At 42.1% G+C, this 17,202-nt stretch overlaps 1 protein-coding gene across 2 annotated transcripts in view; it reads right to left on the bottom strand.

The window, feature by feature from the left end:
- Positions 1-17,202, bottom strand: part of SRC (SRC proto-oncogene, non-receptor tyrosine kinase) — a 130,644-nt gene that overhangs the window by 72,035 nt on the left and 41,407 nt on the right. For both annotated transcript variants that reach the window (XM_060230906.1, XM_060230905.1), the window contains exon 2: positions 776-847. The gene's annotated coding sequence lies outside the window, so the exon portion shown is untranslated. The remainder of the gene's footprint in view (positions 1-775; positions 848-17,202) is intronic.

A 17,202-nucleotide genomic window follows, 5' to 3' on the forward strand; every position in this document is an offset into this window, starting at 1 on the left:
CTACTAAACTGCACTTGTTTTAAGAGGAATACCGGACAGTCCAAAGTCTTATATTGTGATACATATCACACTCTTATACATCCTCCATCATTTCAAATATTTAAATCAGGTAGTTCCGCGATGTCCCTTCCTTCTTAGAGATCCAAATAGCAGTAGAGAGAGACTGGCATTATACGAAGGTCCTGAACCTTCACAACCAACAATATACGATTACAGAATTCTCATATTTCCACAATAAAAGTTGATGCAAACACTTCAGACCACCTTTTTGGCTTTGTATTTCTCACATTCCACCCCTCCCCCACAAATACAAGCTTGAATACACCTTCAGGTGGCTGCCAAGTTCTAGCTCAACAAATATAGTGCATCTAAATTGGTTTGTTAAAGGGAAGCAGATAAAGTGAAAACACAATCATTTGGCTTTGAAGGTCATCCAGAAGCTACAAAAAGATGTGTGAGTGTCTTCACATCCTCTTTTCAATGCTTCTGTGAAATTTCTGAAGCACAGCTAAACCCCAGGTGGTTTCCAATTCTCCTTAAACAAGGGGTTTGATTCATAAGTGACATGTTTCTCAAGCATCCAGACTTACACACGCTACTAACACAAACCACAGCAACATTTGGAGTTTCAATGAAAACACAAACTTTGCTGTGTATCGAGTGACTTACAACTTGCTGTTTAAAAACCACTGTCATCATACTGAGAAGGAAGGCTCCTAAAGTTCTGGGCATTTTGAACTGGCTGGCTGCATTCAAAGAGGAAGAGATTACTTACTTAATTCTGTCAGGAGACAGTTTTTCTATGACAGAGGGGTGGGCAATCAGTCCGGTAGAACTCTTTGAGAATCTAAGAAGGAAAAAAGGGAAAAGGAAATTCAGAATCCTCATAATCAAAGGCAGATAACAGGACATACACCTACAGCATGATCCTAAGCACATGAACAATTAAAGAAGTCACCGAGATTTCAATTTGCATGTCTTTAAGATGCAACAAGACCCTGTTATTTTGGATTCAGGAGACTAACACAGCTACCCCCTGTGGAATTTGTCCTTGCAGTCAAGACGACAATAGTATTTTGAAAGAAAAATCACCGTCTGTTTATTAAGCTCAGAAGAAGTAATATGTGCAAGCTGAACACAAAGCAAAGGAAACATGAGTTGTAGCATTTGATGAAGAAAGTGTGAACAGCCTTACAAATTAAGTAAAGGGTTCATGAAATGGCATGAGTAATTCCATTAATTAAATTTGGATCACCCTCATCCTGTAAGAAGCCCAAAGGATCGCTCCTGAGGTTCTGCTTGTATCTTCATAACAGTCTTGTGTATATGCTTGGCCCAAGATCATCCAAAAAGCTTTCCATCTCAGAAAGGATTTGATCCCAAATCAGTATCCCCAATCCAAGTCCAACACTGACACCAAAACTATGTAGCATCCTCTCTTGGGAGATTCATCTGTCCCCTCCTCCCACTGATCAGCCAGCAAGTGATAATTTCTCTCAGCAGGGACTCAGTTGCATATTAGGCCACACTCCCTGACACCAAGCCAACCAGAACTGCATTCTTGCTCAAAAAAAGTTCTGATTTCTCTGGTTTGTTTGGTGTTCCATCATTGACCTTCCTTTCTTGTGTATGCATTTCTGTGTTGGTGTTGACACAAACACACAACTGAGAACATTTGATAGTTCACTGACTTGGGGACCCTCAACTGGGAAGCAAAAGCAGCTTTAACATGTTTTAAATAAAATAAAATAATTTTCACAGGGGATAGGAACTCCTCAATGGTGTTCGCCCAGTTTGTTCTTTTTTAAAAGACCTACGCGAGCATCCTGGCACTTGAGTGCTGCCACTATGGAGTACTCAGATAATAAATGTAAATTATATTTTCATTATGCTTCGACAAACAGGAACTCTTTTTCAAACTACCCAAAATACTAGAAGGTAGAGGGGAAAGAATTGTATCACTTATCACTAGAGCATCGAGGAAGAGGAGGAAAAATATATTGGATTTATATCCTGCCCTTTACTCTGAATCTCAGAGTGGCTCACAATCTCCTTTACCTTCGTCCCTAGCAACAGACACCCTGTGAGGTAGGTGGGGCTGAGAGAGCTCTCCCAGAAATTGCCCTTTCAAAGACAGCTCTGTAAGAGCTATGGCTGACCCAAGGCCATTCCAGCAGCTGCAAGTGGAGGAGTGGGGAATCAAACCTCCCAGATAAGAATCCATGCACTTAACCACTACATCAAACTGGCCCTGGTATCCAGCAATGCAATCCAATGCAGTTTTTCTAGTATAAGCCTATGGATTTCAGTTAGTCTGTACAGGACTACATTAAGAACGTAAAATGAAGAGCCCTGCTGGATTAGACCAATGGTCCATCTAGTCCAGCGTTCTGCCTCACACAGTAGCCAACCAGTTCCTCTGGATGGCTAGCAACAGGGCATAGAGCCAAAAGCCTTTCCCAGATGTTGCCTCCTGGCACTGGAATTCAGAGTCTTACTGCCTCTAATGTGGAGGTCCCCCTCAGTCACCATAGCTAGTAGCCATTGATAGATTCACGGAGGATAAGTCTATCTGATTCCCTTTCAAAGCTATTCATTCCTGTGGCCATTACTACGTTGCAAGACCTCATTCTGTTTAACTGGATTTGAGTCCAGTATCACCTTAGGAGACCAACAAGATTTCTGGGGTGTCAGCTTTCAAGAATCAAAGTGCCTTTCATCAGATAATCTGACAAAGGCAGCTTTGACCCTTGAAACTTATCCCTTGGAAATCTTGTTGATCTCTAAGGTGCTACAGGACTCAAATCTAGCTGTTCTCCTGCTACCCCCCCCCCCCGAAACTATCTTCGTTCTGTTCAGAAATTGTGATACATCCTAGAAGCTGTATTCAGAATAGCCACAAGCATGGTGTGAGAGAGAAGGGTTGTCCTTTCTACTGGGAAAATGTAATGTCCTCCCAAAAATATGGGATCCCACACATTGTAATGATTGCCCCAAAGAAAAGAAAATGTAGCCAAAGCAATCATCATTTGCTTTGCAAGCACAGAAGCTTTTCTGCAGTATCCCTGATTTTCCACATTTCCTGGTTAGGGGGGAAATGCTGTTCAAAAAAATTACAAAGATGATCATGCTCCAATGCTAACAAGAGAAAGAAATTTTTACTAACAAAAATAGAAGCACATCTTACATGACATATTAATGTAGGTGCTATAGTTAATAATCTATTGTGAACTGATTAGCTTCTAAAAGTTAACTTGCTGCAGCTCCAAGCCCAGGCAAGGGAGAGAAGGGAGGTCTTATATGAGATAAAACAGAAGGCAATAACAGCCAAAGAGGCTCAACATCTAACAGATGAGAGGGTGGGGCCAACTTCCATGTGTATCCCAGTGAGAAAGAAATTCTCTTAACCCTTTCCCTCCCAAATCCTCGTGGATACAGAGTTACAATATCCAACAACAACAAAAAAAGGCCTCCAAACACCTAATATTTGTCCCCCCCCCACACCTTCTATTTCAGAATAACTACCAGACCTATTCTGTCTTGAAAGGAGAAACCATCATAGCACTGTAACCATTATAAAAGGATGACATAGGTTTCTTGCACATTTTCTACCTTGGTGGCTCACTGGAACGGGTGGCGCAGCAGACAGCCTTTCCGATTCATCATGTGTAAAGGGACAATTCTCTGCTCTACTTCACCAAATCAACAAGGCAAAGAAAGGAGATGGTTGTGGCCGCTGGAAGCCCAAGGCTACTAACTGATCTTGTGCAGCAAGGCACTTGATGATGTATGAGCTCACACAAGAGTCTCCAGACTGACATAAATTATTAACCTATGACACCTTACAAGGATGAAAATTCTGCTTTAAGAACATAAGAGAAGCCATGCTGGATCAGGCCAATGGCCCATCCAGTCCAACATTTTGTTTCACACAGTGGCCAAAACCCAAGGAGGTCCACCAGCAGGACCAGAACTCTAGAAACCTTCCCACTGTTGCCCCACAAGCACCAAGAATACAGAACATCACTGCCTCAGACAGAGTGTTCCATCTATACCTTGTGGCTAATAGCCACTAATGACTATTAGTGCCTAGCTAGCAGAGGTGGAATCTAGTCAACTTTCATGTAAACTTTTTGGGCCAACTTCTAGGCAGGCATTAAGAAATGCTATCTACAAAACCAAAAGCAGTTAAGTCAAAAAAGTTGGCTATTAGTGTCAGTCACCCACCGGCAATTTTATCAGACTGGATTGTGTGAACCACCAGCACCAGTTGCCATACGGGAGATGCCTGTGCGTGTGCAATCCTGTCCACTGCCAAGCTGCACCTCCCTATCCAGTAGGCTTATATGCACTGGCAACCAGTTTCGTTTTAAGTAGTTTTTATATCTCACTTTTTATATCTCACTTTTTTTTGTTTAAAGAGTCATGTTTTTCTACATTACCTGAGAAGTCACTCCCTCCCCAGATAGGTAGAAGCCTTTACCTTGTCCGTGAGTAGCCTGGTGATGTGGTGGCTTTCATAACCACAAAAAGAGCTAGTCACTTTACTGTTAGAAGGCATGATTTTAATAGTTTTGTTCCTTGTAATTATTTGCTACATTGCACTGCTGATAAAACAGCTTTAATTAACGCAGAAACACTGAAGCAGCTTTGCATAGCCGTTATCTTACAACAGGAACTGTAAATCGAAAGATTTTCAGTTCTGCTGTGCTGGAAAGTTCTAATTGTAATGAGTACCCATCCGACTTCTACAAAAGTTAACATTGATTATCACCTTTCAGTGGTAGCCGGATAGTCATTTTCAAACCTACAGTCAAAACAACACACAGATTCCCATATTACACTGAAGCGCCCCCCCCCCCACAAAGATATAACAGACTGGGATAGGGTTGCCAGGTCCCCCTGGCTGTCAGCCAGGAATGAGGATGTAAAGCTTTCCTGAAGGACACCTTTATCCTCGACCCTTTCCAGTCCGGCTTTCGCCCTGGGCATGGCACGGAGACTGTCTTGGTTGCCCTCACAGATGACTGCAGAAGGCATCTGGATCAAGGCGGGTCAGCGCTGCTACTACTGCTAGATCTTTCAGCAGCATTTGACACAGTCAACTACGATCTAATGACCTACCGCCTTGCCGACATAGGAGTCCAGGGGATTGCCTTACAGTGGTTTTCCTCCTTTCTCCGTGGTTGGGGACAAAGAGTGGCCCTTGGTGAGCAGACCTCCTTGCGACACTCACTAGGGTGTGGGGTACCACAAGGAGCTATTCTCTCACCAATGATGTTTAACACCTATATGCGCCCCCTTGCCCAGATTGCTTGAGGTTTTGGGTTGGGTTGTCACCAATATGCTCTGTTTTTTAAGTAAAACAATTTTTTTATTATTCAGCAACATTAATCAATTACTATCCAAAAATAAACATCAGAATATTGCATCACATTTCCCATCTCCTTCCCCCCTTTCTGTGACTTCCCTGGTGCATTCTACTTAAAATATAGAAAGAATAAAAGATAATATTAACCTTTTTAAAAACCTATTTTTTAAAAAGAACTTATAACTATAATAAGATACAAATAAGAGCAAATTTACTTACTACTATTATTATCTACCTTAATTAATAATCCATTTATAGTATTATTATACTTAATTCTTAACATTGCCTATCTTAATTGTAATCCATTGGTCCCAAACCTTATAAATGAAAAACATTATATATTTCTATAATTAACTAACACTTAGTAGCATTTCACTTAAAAAAGATTAACCATTATTAAAAATCACCAAGTGTCCTTTCACCTTCCACTGTTTTTCAACATATTTTTGAAATTTCTCCCATTCCTTGTTAAATTTATCTATGTTGAGTTCTTTTAATATTCTAGTAAGCTTGTCCATTTCGCTCCAATGCATAATTTTCATAATCCAGTCCCATTTTTCTGGTATTTTGTTTTGCTTCCACAACTGCGCATATAATGTCCATGCAGCTGAAAGCATATACCAAAGTAATGTTCTGTCTTGTTTTGAAAAATTTTCCATTTGTAATCCCAACGAAAAGATTCCTGGTGCCTTCTTTATATTGTAACCCAAAATCTTTGTAATTTCTTGCGGTATCATTTGCCAAAATTGTATAGCCTTTTCACAGGTCCACCACATGTGATAAAAAGACCCTTCATGTTTTTTACATTTCCAACATCGATCAGACATCTGACTGTTCGTTTTTGACAGTTTCTTAGGAGTCATATACCATCTTTATAACATTTTAAAACAATTTTCTTTGATGTTATTACATGTTGATATTTTCATAGAGTTCTTCCATAGATATTCCCATTGTTCCTTCTGAACGTCTTTATTTACGTTAATTGCCCACTTTATCATTTGAGATTTAATCACTTCATCCTTTGTAGACCATTTCAATAATAGTTTATATACCTTCGAAATCATTTTTTCATTTTCACCAAACAGCATTCTTTCCAGTCCAGTTTGATCTTTTCTTATGCCATCATTTCTAATATATTGTTCAAGCAGACTTTTAATTTGTTGCAATTGAAACCAATTATATTTATAATCCAATTCTTCCACTGATTTTAATTCCACCTTGCCACCTTGTATTTTAGCAATTGTTTGTATGTTATCCGTTTTTCTTCCTGAATATCAGAGTATAATTTTATTACTTCTTTCGGCACAATCCAAAGCGGTTTCCTCTCATCACCATATTTCTTGTATTTCAACCAAGTTTTTAACAAATTACTTCTTATATAATGATGTGAGGAAAAACCATCCACCTTACTTTTCCCATAGCACAAATATGCATGCCAACCAAAAATATTTCCGTGGCCTTCTAATGTTAATAGTTTTTTATTTAATAACATTATCCATTCCTTTATCCACACCAAACAAACTGCATCATGGTATAATTTTAAATCCGGCACTTGAAAACCTCCCCTTTCCTTTGCATCAGTCAAGATCTTCATTGGTTTCTTGCCAGCCCATATAAATTCTGAAAGTTTCCTCCGCCATTTATTAAATTGTTTATCTTCTTTCACTATTGGAATTGTTTGGAATAAGAACATGATTCTTAGTAATACATTCATCTTAATTGCTGATATTCTACCCAGTATAGACAGGTTCAACCTATTCCATTTTAATAAATCTCCATCAATTTTCCGCCAGAGCTTTTCATAGTTATTCTTATATAAATCAATATTTTTGTTGTGATTTCTACTCCTAGATATTTTACTTTAGAAACTACTTCACAATTTGTTAAATTTTGTAGTTCTGCCTGTTTGCTCTTTGTCATATTTTTACACAGAATTTCTGACTTTTCTTTGTTCACATAAAAGCCTGCCAGTTCACCATATTCCTTAATTTTTTGAAGCAGCAACGGTGTAACTTGAGTCAGGTTTTCATTTATAAACATCTGCAAAGGCTCTGTACTTAAAAGAACAACCTTTCAATTTCAAACCCCCTTTCTCCTTATCTTCTTGGACTTGCATAAGCAATATCTCTAAAGTCATTATAAATATCAATGGGGATAGAGGGCATCCTTGCCTTGTTCCTTTACTAATTACCATTTTCTCTGTCAAATCTGCGTTAATACAAAGTCTTGCTTGTTGGTCAGCGTATATTGCTTTTACCATTCGCTCAGTGTCTTCACCCAATCTCAATTTCTCCATTACTGCAAACATAAATTCCCAATGCAGATTGTCAAAAGCTTTCTCTGCATATGCAAAGAACAAAGCCCCTTCTTTTTCTGGATGCTTATCATAGTATTCAATTATATCAATTACCGTTCTGATATTGTCTCTAATCTGCCGTCTGGGAAGAAACCCTGCTTGCTCTTCTTTAATAAAGTTATTCAAATGCTGCTTCAGGAGTTGTGAAATTTTTTACATATGTGGCATCTCTGTCCTCTTTCGGAATTAATGAGATTACTGCTTCTTTCCCAGTATTAGGTAGCTTCCCTTCAGCTCTTATAATGTTCATCAATTTCAGAAGCTTTGGAAGTAGAGTCTCCTTCAAAACTTTATAATACTTTGCTGTAAATCCATCTGGACCAGGAGCTTTCCCCAATTTCATTGAATTAATTACCGCCTCTATTTCCTCTTTTTTTTCACTTACAGATTCCTTAATCACCTTCACCAGTCTTGCCTGCATGGCATCCATTTGTTCTTTTTTTCAGATTTTTTAACTTCTTCTAGTGTTTTGGCTCTTGTCTGTATCTGTTTCCCTGGCTTTTGAGCTGACATTACTGCCTTCCCATTATAAATATAGGCACCAAAGTTGATGTCACCAAAGTTCTTTAAAATTGTACACTTATAGATCAGGACATACCCTTTCAGGCAAGCCCAAAATCGCTGTCCTCCTAAGCTCCAAAGCCAAGATATTAATTTTTAAAACATTGTACTTTCCAAATAATGGCTGCCGATGTTTCTCTATGATTGTGATCCTAGAGAGGCTTAGGCTTATTTTTTTCCCTTCTCTTAATGGCCACCACTTCCCTGTCTTGCCACGAAGTCTCGTTCTCTATGGTAAAGAAGTCTCATGATATTTCTATGATGTCACTTCCTGTGACATCTTGTTCTGCAGTCCTCTTCTAGTTTGGAGGGAGTAGCTGACCACAGGTATGCATAACAATTTCAATTTCCTCCTTTTTTAGCCGTTACTTTAATTTTCTCAGTTCCAATTTTCCCCCTCCTCCTCCTTCGTTTTAGTGTCTTATATTAGTATCCAGCCTTTTATTTTTCTTCCAAATAAATCTTAATTTAGTCCTGGAGCAGTAGACAAAGATCTTTTACCTTTTAACGACATGATCCTTCAAAAGCACCGTTCAAACTCCCTTAGAATTAGTCCCAAAGAAGCTTTGGCTCATGATGAATTTAAGTCGATTTAATGACTCCAGATATCCTCTGTAGACGTTGGAATGCGATTCTTCTTCAGAGACTCTTCAAAGCCAAAAAGAAACCCCACTGGGATTCCTTGTTAGCCAAAGTAAATCTCCTCAGAATTTAATAAACATGTCTTAGCCACCTTCTTGCCAAGAAGATGTGGACAGCAGGCATTGAAACACCTTCTCTGCCCAAAACAGAGGGTCTGGGCTGCTCCTCACTGAGAAGCACGTCAATCCTCCATGAATCCAAAACCGGAAGCCCATGACACCCAGCTCTATCTGTTGATGGACGGCCATTCAGACACCAATCTGGAGCATTTGACCGGGACTTTGGAAGCCATGGCTGGATGGTTGTGACAAAGCCGTCTGAAACTCAATCCAACCAAGACGGAGGTCCTGTACCTGAGCCGTGGGGGACTAGAGTTGGGCCTCTGACTCCTAACCCTGGACAGTGCATCTCTTGCGCCGGTTCAGAAGGTGAGGAGTCTGGGAGTGATACTGGATGCCTCACTTACCCTGGAGGCCCAGGTCACAGTAGTTGCTCGATCTGCCTTTCACCACCTTTGGTAGGCCAGGCGGCTGGCGCCCTACCTATACCCCCAGAATTTAGCTACTGTGATCCATGCAACGGTCACTTCCAGGTTGGATTACTGTAACTCGCTCTACGCAGGCTTACCCTTGCAGCTGATCCGAAAACTCCAGCTAGTGCAGAATGTGGCAGCACAGCTGTTAACTGCATTGCCTTTACAGGCAAGCATTCAGCCAGTGCTGCGCCAACTACACTGATTACCTATTAAATACCAGATCCGCTTCAAGGTTTTGGTACTAACATTTAAAGCCTTACGCGGTCTGGGACCAACATACCTGAGGGACCGCCTTTCCCATATATGCCCCAGAGATTGTTGCAATTGGCTGTGCAACACCTCCTGACCACCCCTGGTCCTAAGGACGTCTGATTTGCCTCAATCAGCCCTGGCCCCTGCCTGGTGGAATCAGCTCCCTGTGGAGATCCGGGCCCTACCCGAATTACTGACATTTCGTAGGGCCTGCAAGATAGAGCTGTTCCGCCGGGCCTATGGTTGAGGCAGCGGGCCTCCCTTGTGGTAACATCATGCTTACAGTGCAACTGGTTATTGATATGCTGTGCCCTGTCCGCCGGTGGTGCGTTTTATTTATTGTTTTTACTGTTAATTTAAAACTGGTGTTTTAACTTTGATATGTAGGTTTTTATTGTTGTTTTTATAAGTTGTGATCTGCCTTGAGTCCGTAATGGGAAAAGGTGGAATATAAACCTATTAAATAAATAAATAATCTGGATTGGGAAACTCTTGGAAATTTTGAGATGGAGTCTAGGGAGGACAGGGACCTCAGAGGGGTACAGTGCCATTGAGTCCAAAGCATTCATTTTCTCCAGAGGAACTGATCTCTGTAGTCTGGAGATGAACTATAATTCTGGGGGATTCTCAGGTCCCACCCAGAACTGTAATTCCAGGGGATTCTCGGGTCCCACCTGGAGGCTAACATCCCTAGACTGGGGTCAGAAAAATGGCACTCACTGTAGAAATCTTAACAAGACTGTGTGGAAGATTAAGATTTCCACAAGACTTTCTTGTGGAAATCTTTAAAAGACTGGCCTCAAGCATTCTTCTACTCCTCAGAAAGGCAGTCACTGATCTACTTACGCTCTACACACAGAGAGCTCTTTCCTATGGCTGTTGTTTTCCATGCTGCTGGCCACAGGGCTAGCCCTGCCACTAGACAAACTAGGCAATTACCTAACTAGGCAAGCCTTCTGAGGGTGCCAAATTGGGTGTCCCCTATGAGACTTGGTGATGTTATCAGTTTGTGTGGGATGCCAGACAGGCTAGGGCTGGCTCTGGCTGACCATGACAGTGTACTGAACCAGGGAAGCAAATCTGAGAGCATATGGAACTATGGCCCTTCAGTGCTTAACTATCGTGCAGTGGCAGAGGACAGAAAGAATGCAGATGCTCCCATGCTTGATCATTGGCCTTCCTGGTTAAAGGTTTTTGGGCAGCAAGTATGGAGAGGGGGTGTTCAGACTCAAAACACTTAAGGCGCTTGCTGACACTTCAAAGACCAACAAGATGTCCAGGGTATAAGCTTTCAAGAGTCAAAGCTCTCTGTTACTGAACTCGGATCTAGCTGTTCTGCTGCAGTCCAACATGGCTACTGACCTGAAACTATCACTGTCTAGTCACATCAAGAACATGGCAAAAGCAGCAAGCATCTTTGTTAAGTGTTTACTTTGGAGGGATGGCAAAAAACAAGCCACCACCTGGGACCCCAGTCAGAAGTATAATGGAGTGAGTGGGAGCCTTGAGCAACAGTTCCCAGAATGCATCAGGCAAAACTGACACTAACCATCCATAGATAATTAATAAGCACTATTCTGATTAAGGGTGTGCAGATGTGTGGGGGGTAATATTCTCAGCCATCGTTTTAAATGCAGCCTTTATACATTGATTCTATGCTGCAGTAAAAATAAAGCAGTTACTTACTTTCACCCTGCCAATCTTTCTTAATGACTTCCCCTCCCCTAATTTTAGTATGCTTGATTAGGAAAATCACCGTTTGACTGACAGCACTCCAAGAGAGAATGGGTTTATAATTTGTACTTGACTAATACTTCCCTCGATATAATTGTACAGCATGAAGCCAGGCACTGGAATTAAGTGTCTCAACTAAGGTCGCAGCACATACAAATGAGCCCTCCTGGCCCCCACATTGCAGTTGACTCTTCCACAGATGACATCTAGAACATGGGCTGCAGGTCTATTTGAAAGGTAGTCATGGATAAAATGGTGTCTGTCTCTCTGCAACCTGCAAAAGCACCTAAAACAGTATCTAGAATGCTTCCCTTTTCAAAAACAAACAAAATATAATTTAACACACTGTAAAATACTAGAGCTTAAATTTTTTTGAGCAAATTTCCCCTCCACTGCTATCTCCAGAACTCAAGAGAAGGAAAGAAGACAAAAGCAAACTGAGTCATTTGATGTGAATGTGGAGGTGAAAGCTGGTTCCAACTTAAACAGCCTCTTTTACTTATCCTGAATTTATTGGCAGTCAGTTTCATCAGATGGTCCTGAGTTCTGCTATTATGGCATGCATGGAATGATTTTCTGTGTGCTTGACTATATTGTTTCCCCCTAGGGGGATAATTTGCCATATTGGTCTCATTGCTGCTGGGAATGCAGAAGTATTCATAGAGGCAAAGCAGGCCCAGATTGCAGGGGGTTGTGATATCTCCTTGTGACCACCCTCCCACCAGAAAGGTGTTTTTGCTAGCTTCTTTTTAAAAAATCATAGTAGTCCTCATGTTATGACATTATAGCAATATCCCTGCTGCTATTCAAAGAAGAAAGCCAGAGACAGTATGCTGTTAAAATATTGGACTAGGATCTTGGAGGCCAAGGTTCAAATCCCCACTCTGAGGGAATCTTGGAGCAGTCACCTACTCTCATCCCAATTTACGCCACAGGGCTGTTGCGAAGATAAAATGGAGATGAAAATAATGTAAGCTGCTTGGGGTCCCCATTGTGGTATAAACGAAGTAAGCAAGCAAAGAAAAAGCCCATTGGTGGTGGGGGAAGGGAGAATGGGATCACCTGTGGTGCTGGATGTAGGCAGGGAACTTCTTGTCCACATGGATCCCTATTCTTTCTGGAAAGATCATACTGAAGCAGGTTTGGGAAAACATTTAGCAGAGAAAAGGAACATTTGGGAGTGAGCAATGGGACAATATTTTGTGGACACCCCCTCCAAAAAACAAAAAAAAACCTGCAGGGAACCTCAGTGATTGGTCCAAGGTCACCCAGCAACCCTCCATGGCAGGAGCCCTCTCCTTGCACCTCTGGTGGACTCCAATTCAAACAGTAGCTACTGTCAACTGTAGCTGTGTAGCCTTCACCTGGATAGGCCAAGCTAGCCTGATCTCATCAGATCTCAGAAGCTAAGAAGCGGAAGCCCTGGCTAGTATTTGGATGGGATGGGAGCCCTCCAAAGAATACCAGGGTTGTAATGTGGAGGCAGGCAAAGGAAAACCACCTCTGAACATCGCTTACCTTGAAAAGCCCATGGGGTTTTGGGGGGGGGGGAAAGAGAGAGACAGACAGACAAACAGACACTCTTGTGGCCCTTGCTGAATGTCACCATCCTCATAAAAATAGTGGTTCGCTTTTTTTTTTCTCCTGCCAAGGAAAAAACAAGAAATTGCCTCATCATCCATCTTTCTTCCTCATACTCTGGCAACTTTTCCCTGTAGCTTGCAGCAGACAGAAGGGCAACTGATATCGTGGCAATCTCAGGCCTGACTGGTAAAGCTCTCACTAGTCATGGAGCAGAGTATCTGAAGGACTGCCTCCACCTTTAAGTACCTACCTTTGACCTTAGACCTTTGGCTAGACTGCTGTTGCAAGGAATAGGTGATCTCAGTGGTTACAGCCAGATAACAGAATGCAAAATTGCTGTGGTTTGTTCGCCTGTTTAACTGGTGCACTGTTTTAATTGATGCCTGGAGCTGCAACTGTATTTTTTAATGAACTGCTTTATTTATTTGATGGGGGGCAGCTTTAGTGAAAAGGTGTGAGGACTAGCTCAAGTTACCTGTTATATACAAATAGGATAACAGCATAACCAGAGTTAGTCTCTCCTTCTCCACCGCCCCCTTCATGTGCCTACACATACAGAGAGACAAACAAGTAGTTCCCCAAGAATTCTGGAAGCAAACTGTTTGTGTGAACAAAAGCTTGTAAGCTGATCTGCTGATACCCCCAAGGACTCTTTTTTTGACCCTTTCCTAAGTAATCTAGTGCCCTGATCTGTCTGTCATTCTGATCTTTGCATGTTAATGCTCAGTTTACTTGCCTCTGGTTTATCCAAATTAAGAGCCCTAGAGGGTTCAAAGACTGGATTGATCTGGGTTGTTGTGTATAGTGGGGGAGAGGATGACAGAAGATACCATTTCTGAAATGCTTGAAGCTGAATTTTACAGCTGACTGTATCTTGTTTTTAATTGCTTTGGTGGAAAGGGGGATGGGGAGAAAAGTGAGAGGCCAGTTGTACAGGCCTGTGTGACACTTTTAAAAGCTTAGAAGTGCTGTACAAACAGCTAAAGGTTTGTACAGAGTCAATTATTCACAGAAACAGTCTTGAGTGAGAGGCTGTTTCAAGACTGGTTAGCATCAGCTGAACAGAAACAGACTTTGGAACTGGACGCCAAGGAGGCTTCAGTCTGATTTTAGCCCTAGCTGAGAAGAGTCACGTTCTGACAGTTTCGGAATTCAGCTCTGACTGAGAGCAGTTTAACACAGATGAGAGAACTGGGGAAAGTTGACAAGGACAAGTGAGTAGTAAGACAGAAACTCCCATTTGGGCCAATGAAATAGGAGAGATCTAACCAGTCAAACAGGGAGTTAGCTCTGAAGAATGCAGAGATCCCTGGTCTAGTGTGATTAGAAACTGCCTTTAGAGACCTTAAGAATCAGTCAAAAGGTCAAGAGGAGTATTGAGGTTTCAAGATAGAAAAAGCGTACCAGCCTTCTGAAAACCAAAAGAATACTCAAATAGAACACTCAAAGTGTAATGAAGTGTTTGGGGGAAAACAATGGAACAAAAGCCTCTTAACATCAAGATTTAAGTCTGTGAAAATCACAGACTCATAGAGTTGGAAGGGACCATACAGGCCATCCAGTCCAACCCCTCCATTCAATGCAGGATCAGCCTAGACTGAGCATCCCTGACTCCCAGACCCAACATTGTCCATCTGCTGCTTAAATACTGCCAGTGAGGGGGAGCTCACCACCTCTATCGGCAGCTGATTCCACTGTTGAACTCTTATTGTAAAAAAGTTTTTTCCTAATATCCAGTCAATATCTTCACACCTTTAATTTAAACCCATTATTTCGAGTCCTGTCCTCTGCTGCCAATAAGTAAGAGCAGTTCAAATAGAAAGAGCAATCAACCTCCTCTTCCCCAGACTGAACACTCTCAAGGCCCTCAGCCTTTTTTCGTAGGGCTTGGTCTCCAACCCCCTGGTCATCCTCATTGCTCTTCTTTGTACCCGCCTCCATTTCATCCATATCTTTTTTGAAGTGAAGCCTCTAGAACTGCACCCAATACCCCAGTTGCGGCCTGACTGATGCAGTGTACAGAATGTTGTAAGCCAATCTGCATCCCCATTGAGAAGAAAAATGGGGTATAAATGAAGTAAAATAAAATAAAACTAGTCCCTTATGGCACATTGAGCCTTGCCTTTGAGAAGACCAAACAATCATTTTATGGACATATACACATCTTACCCCATGGCCTGCCCTCGGGAGGCAAGCACAGAGATGGCAACAGGGGCAGAAAGCCAACCCAGCCACAGACAGACCACATCAATGGCTGCAGCCCAAGGACATCCAGCTGCACTGGAGTGTTAATTCAGTTCTGTCTGAGAGCTGCTCCTGATTGACTGCCTGCTGCCTTGCCGCATAAAGGGCTGCTTGTTGCACCCAAATATCTCAAGGCTAGAGAGATATCAATGCAGTGTTGACTGTTCTGGTTTTTTTCTCCTAACACCACACTTGGGAAGGATGGGGATAAAGCTAGCTCTTTATCAGTTTCACAATAAGGGACAGCAGAGGAAGGAGGACAGCACAAACAACCACAAATATTTATGTCTACAAAATCCTAGAGGAGTGAAGTCCGAATGGAAGAAATTCTGGCTCCCTACCCCAACAACACAACTGGTTTAGGGAGGCAGTAAAATAGATACCTCCAGCACAGAGCTGCCAACATGAAACATCAGGTAACAAAATGTCTATTCTAGCACAGTGGTCCCAAACATAGTGCCCCTGGCTACCATGGTACCTGCTGATGCATTTCCTGATGCCCATTTACTTCTTCCCCAAAGTCAGTCCTGGCTGTTACCTATCTGACTGAAACAGGAGATACCTCACAGCTGGACTGCTATAACATACTGTGCATTAGCCTGCCCTAGAAAACAACCAGGAAATACAATTGGTTCAGAACATGGTTATCTGACCATCTCCAAAGCAAGTCTACATTTCCCAGGTACTTCTAAACCAGTATTTTGCAAACATCTTCCAGGTAAAGCACATTTTAAAAAGCTGGAGGCTTACCTTACAATCTTACATCCGAGGCTACTCTTTAGTAGGTCTAAAACTACCTGGCTCTGCCCTGAATGTTCCAAGCTAGCTCAATCTAATTAGATCTTGGATGCTGAATGCCCTGAATGTCCCAGGCTAGCTCAATCTCATCAGATCTGGGAAGCTAAATGGCGTACTTGGATGGGAGCCCACCAAGGAAATCCAGGGTTGCAACATGGAGGTAAGCAATAGCAAACCACCTCTGAATGTCCCTTGCCTTGAAAACCCTATGGGCCACTACAGTTCAGCTGCAACCTGACAGCACTTTCCTCCACCAACCACATTATTTGCTCTCAGAGGTTCTGTTCTGGGGTGGGTCTCCATGGAGAATACTTCTGTTGCATCTCTACAGCAAGACTAAAGCTTGTCAGTACAGAAATGGGGTGCATACCTACCACAGTAGTAAATGTTCCAAAGATGACAACAAAGCTAGGAGTGAATAATTCAGAGATGCAACAGCCAGCATCTTCACTTGCAAAAGACTCAGGTACACACAGTTTTGGAATTAGTGCTCCAAATGAAAAGAAAAACTATCATCAGCTCCATTTCCCACTCCCCTCAGTATGATTATTACTTTACAAATTTGGATTTTAATAGCTGCCCAATCTGAGCTTCCCAATCTGAGCTTCAATTTGGAGAGCCGGTTTGGTGTAGTGGTTAAGTGTGTGGACTCTTATCTGGGAGAACCGGGTTTGATTCCCCACTCCTCCACTGGCACCTGCTAGCATGGCCTTGGGTCAGCCATAGCTCTGGCAGAGGTTGTCCTTGAAAGGGCAGCTGCTGTGAGAGCCCTCTCCAGCCCCACCCACCTCACAGGGTGACTGTTGTGGGGGAGGAAGGTAAAGGAGATTGTGAGCCGCTCTGAGACTCTTCGGAGTGGAGGGCGGGGTATAAATTAGTTTGCTCTGGGGCCAAACTTCCTGAGTTATGACAAAAAAATGTAAGCCAGAGGTTAAAAAAACTGCTCTCACTAACTTAGCTGCTCCTGATCACAACTGCAAAAAAGGGACACCGACCACTGTAACTGACCAACTTAAGCGCACTGGGGCATCTCAAGGACACTTGATCATCAGATAGAATCAGACAGGGGCTTTCTTTTTCTATATCTAGACTCAGGTTAGAAGGCAACTTCAAACACTATGCAAA

The sequence above is a fragment of the Heteronotia binoei genome, chromosome 2 (genome assembly GCF_032191835.1).
Source record: "Heteronotia binoei isolate CCM8104 ecotype False Entrance Well chromosome 2, APGP_CSIRO_Hbin_v1, whole genome shotgun sequence".
Lineage (NCBI taxonomy): Eukaryota > Metazoa > Chordata > Lepidosauria > Squamata > Gekkonidae > Heteronotia > Heteronotia binoei.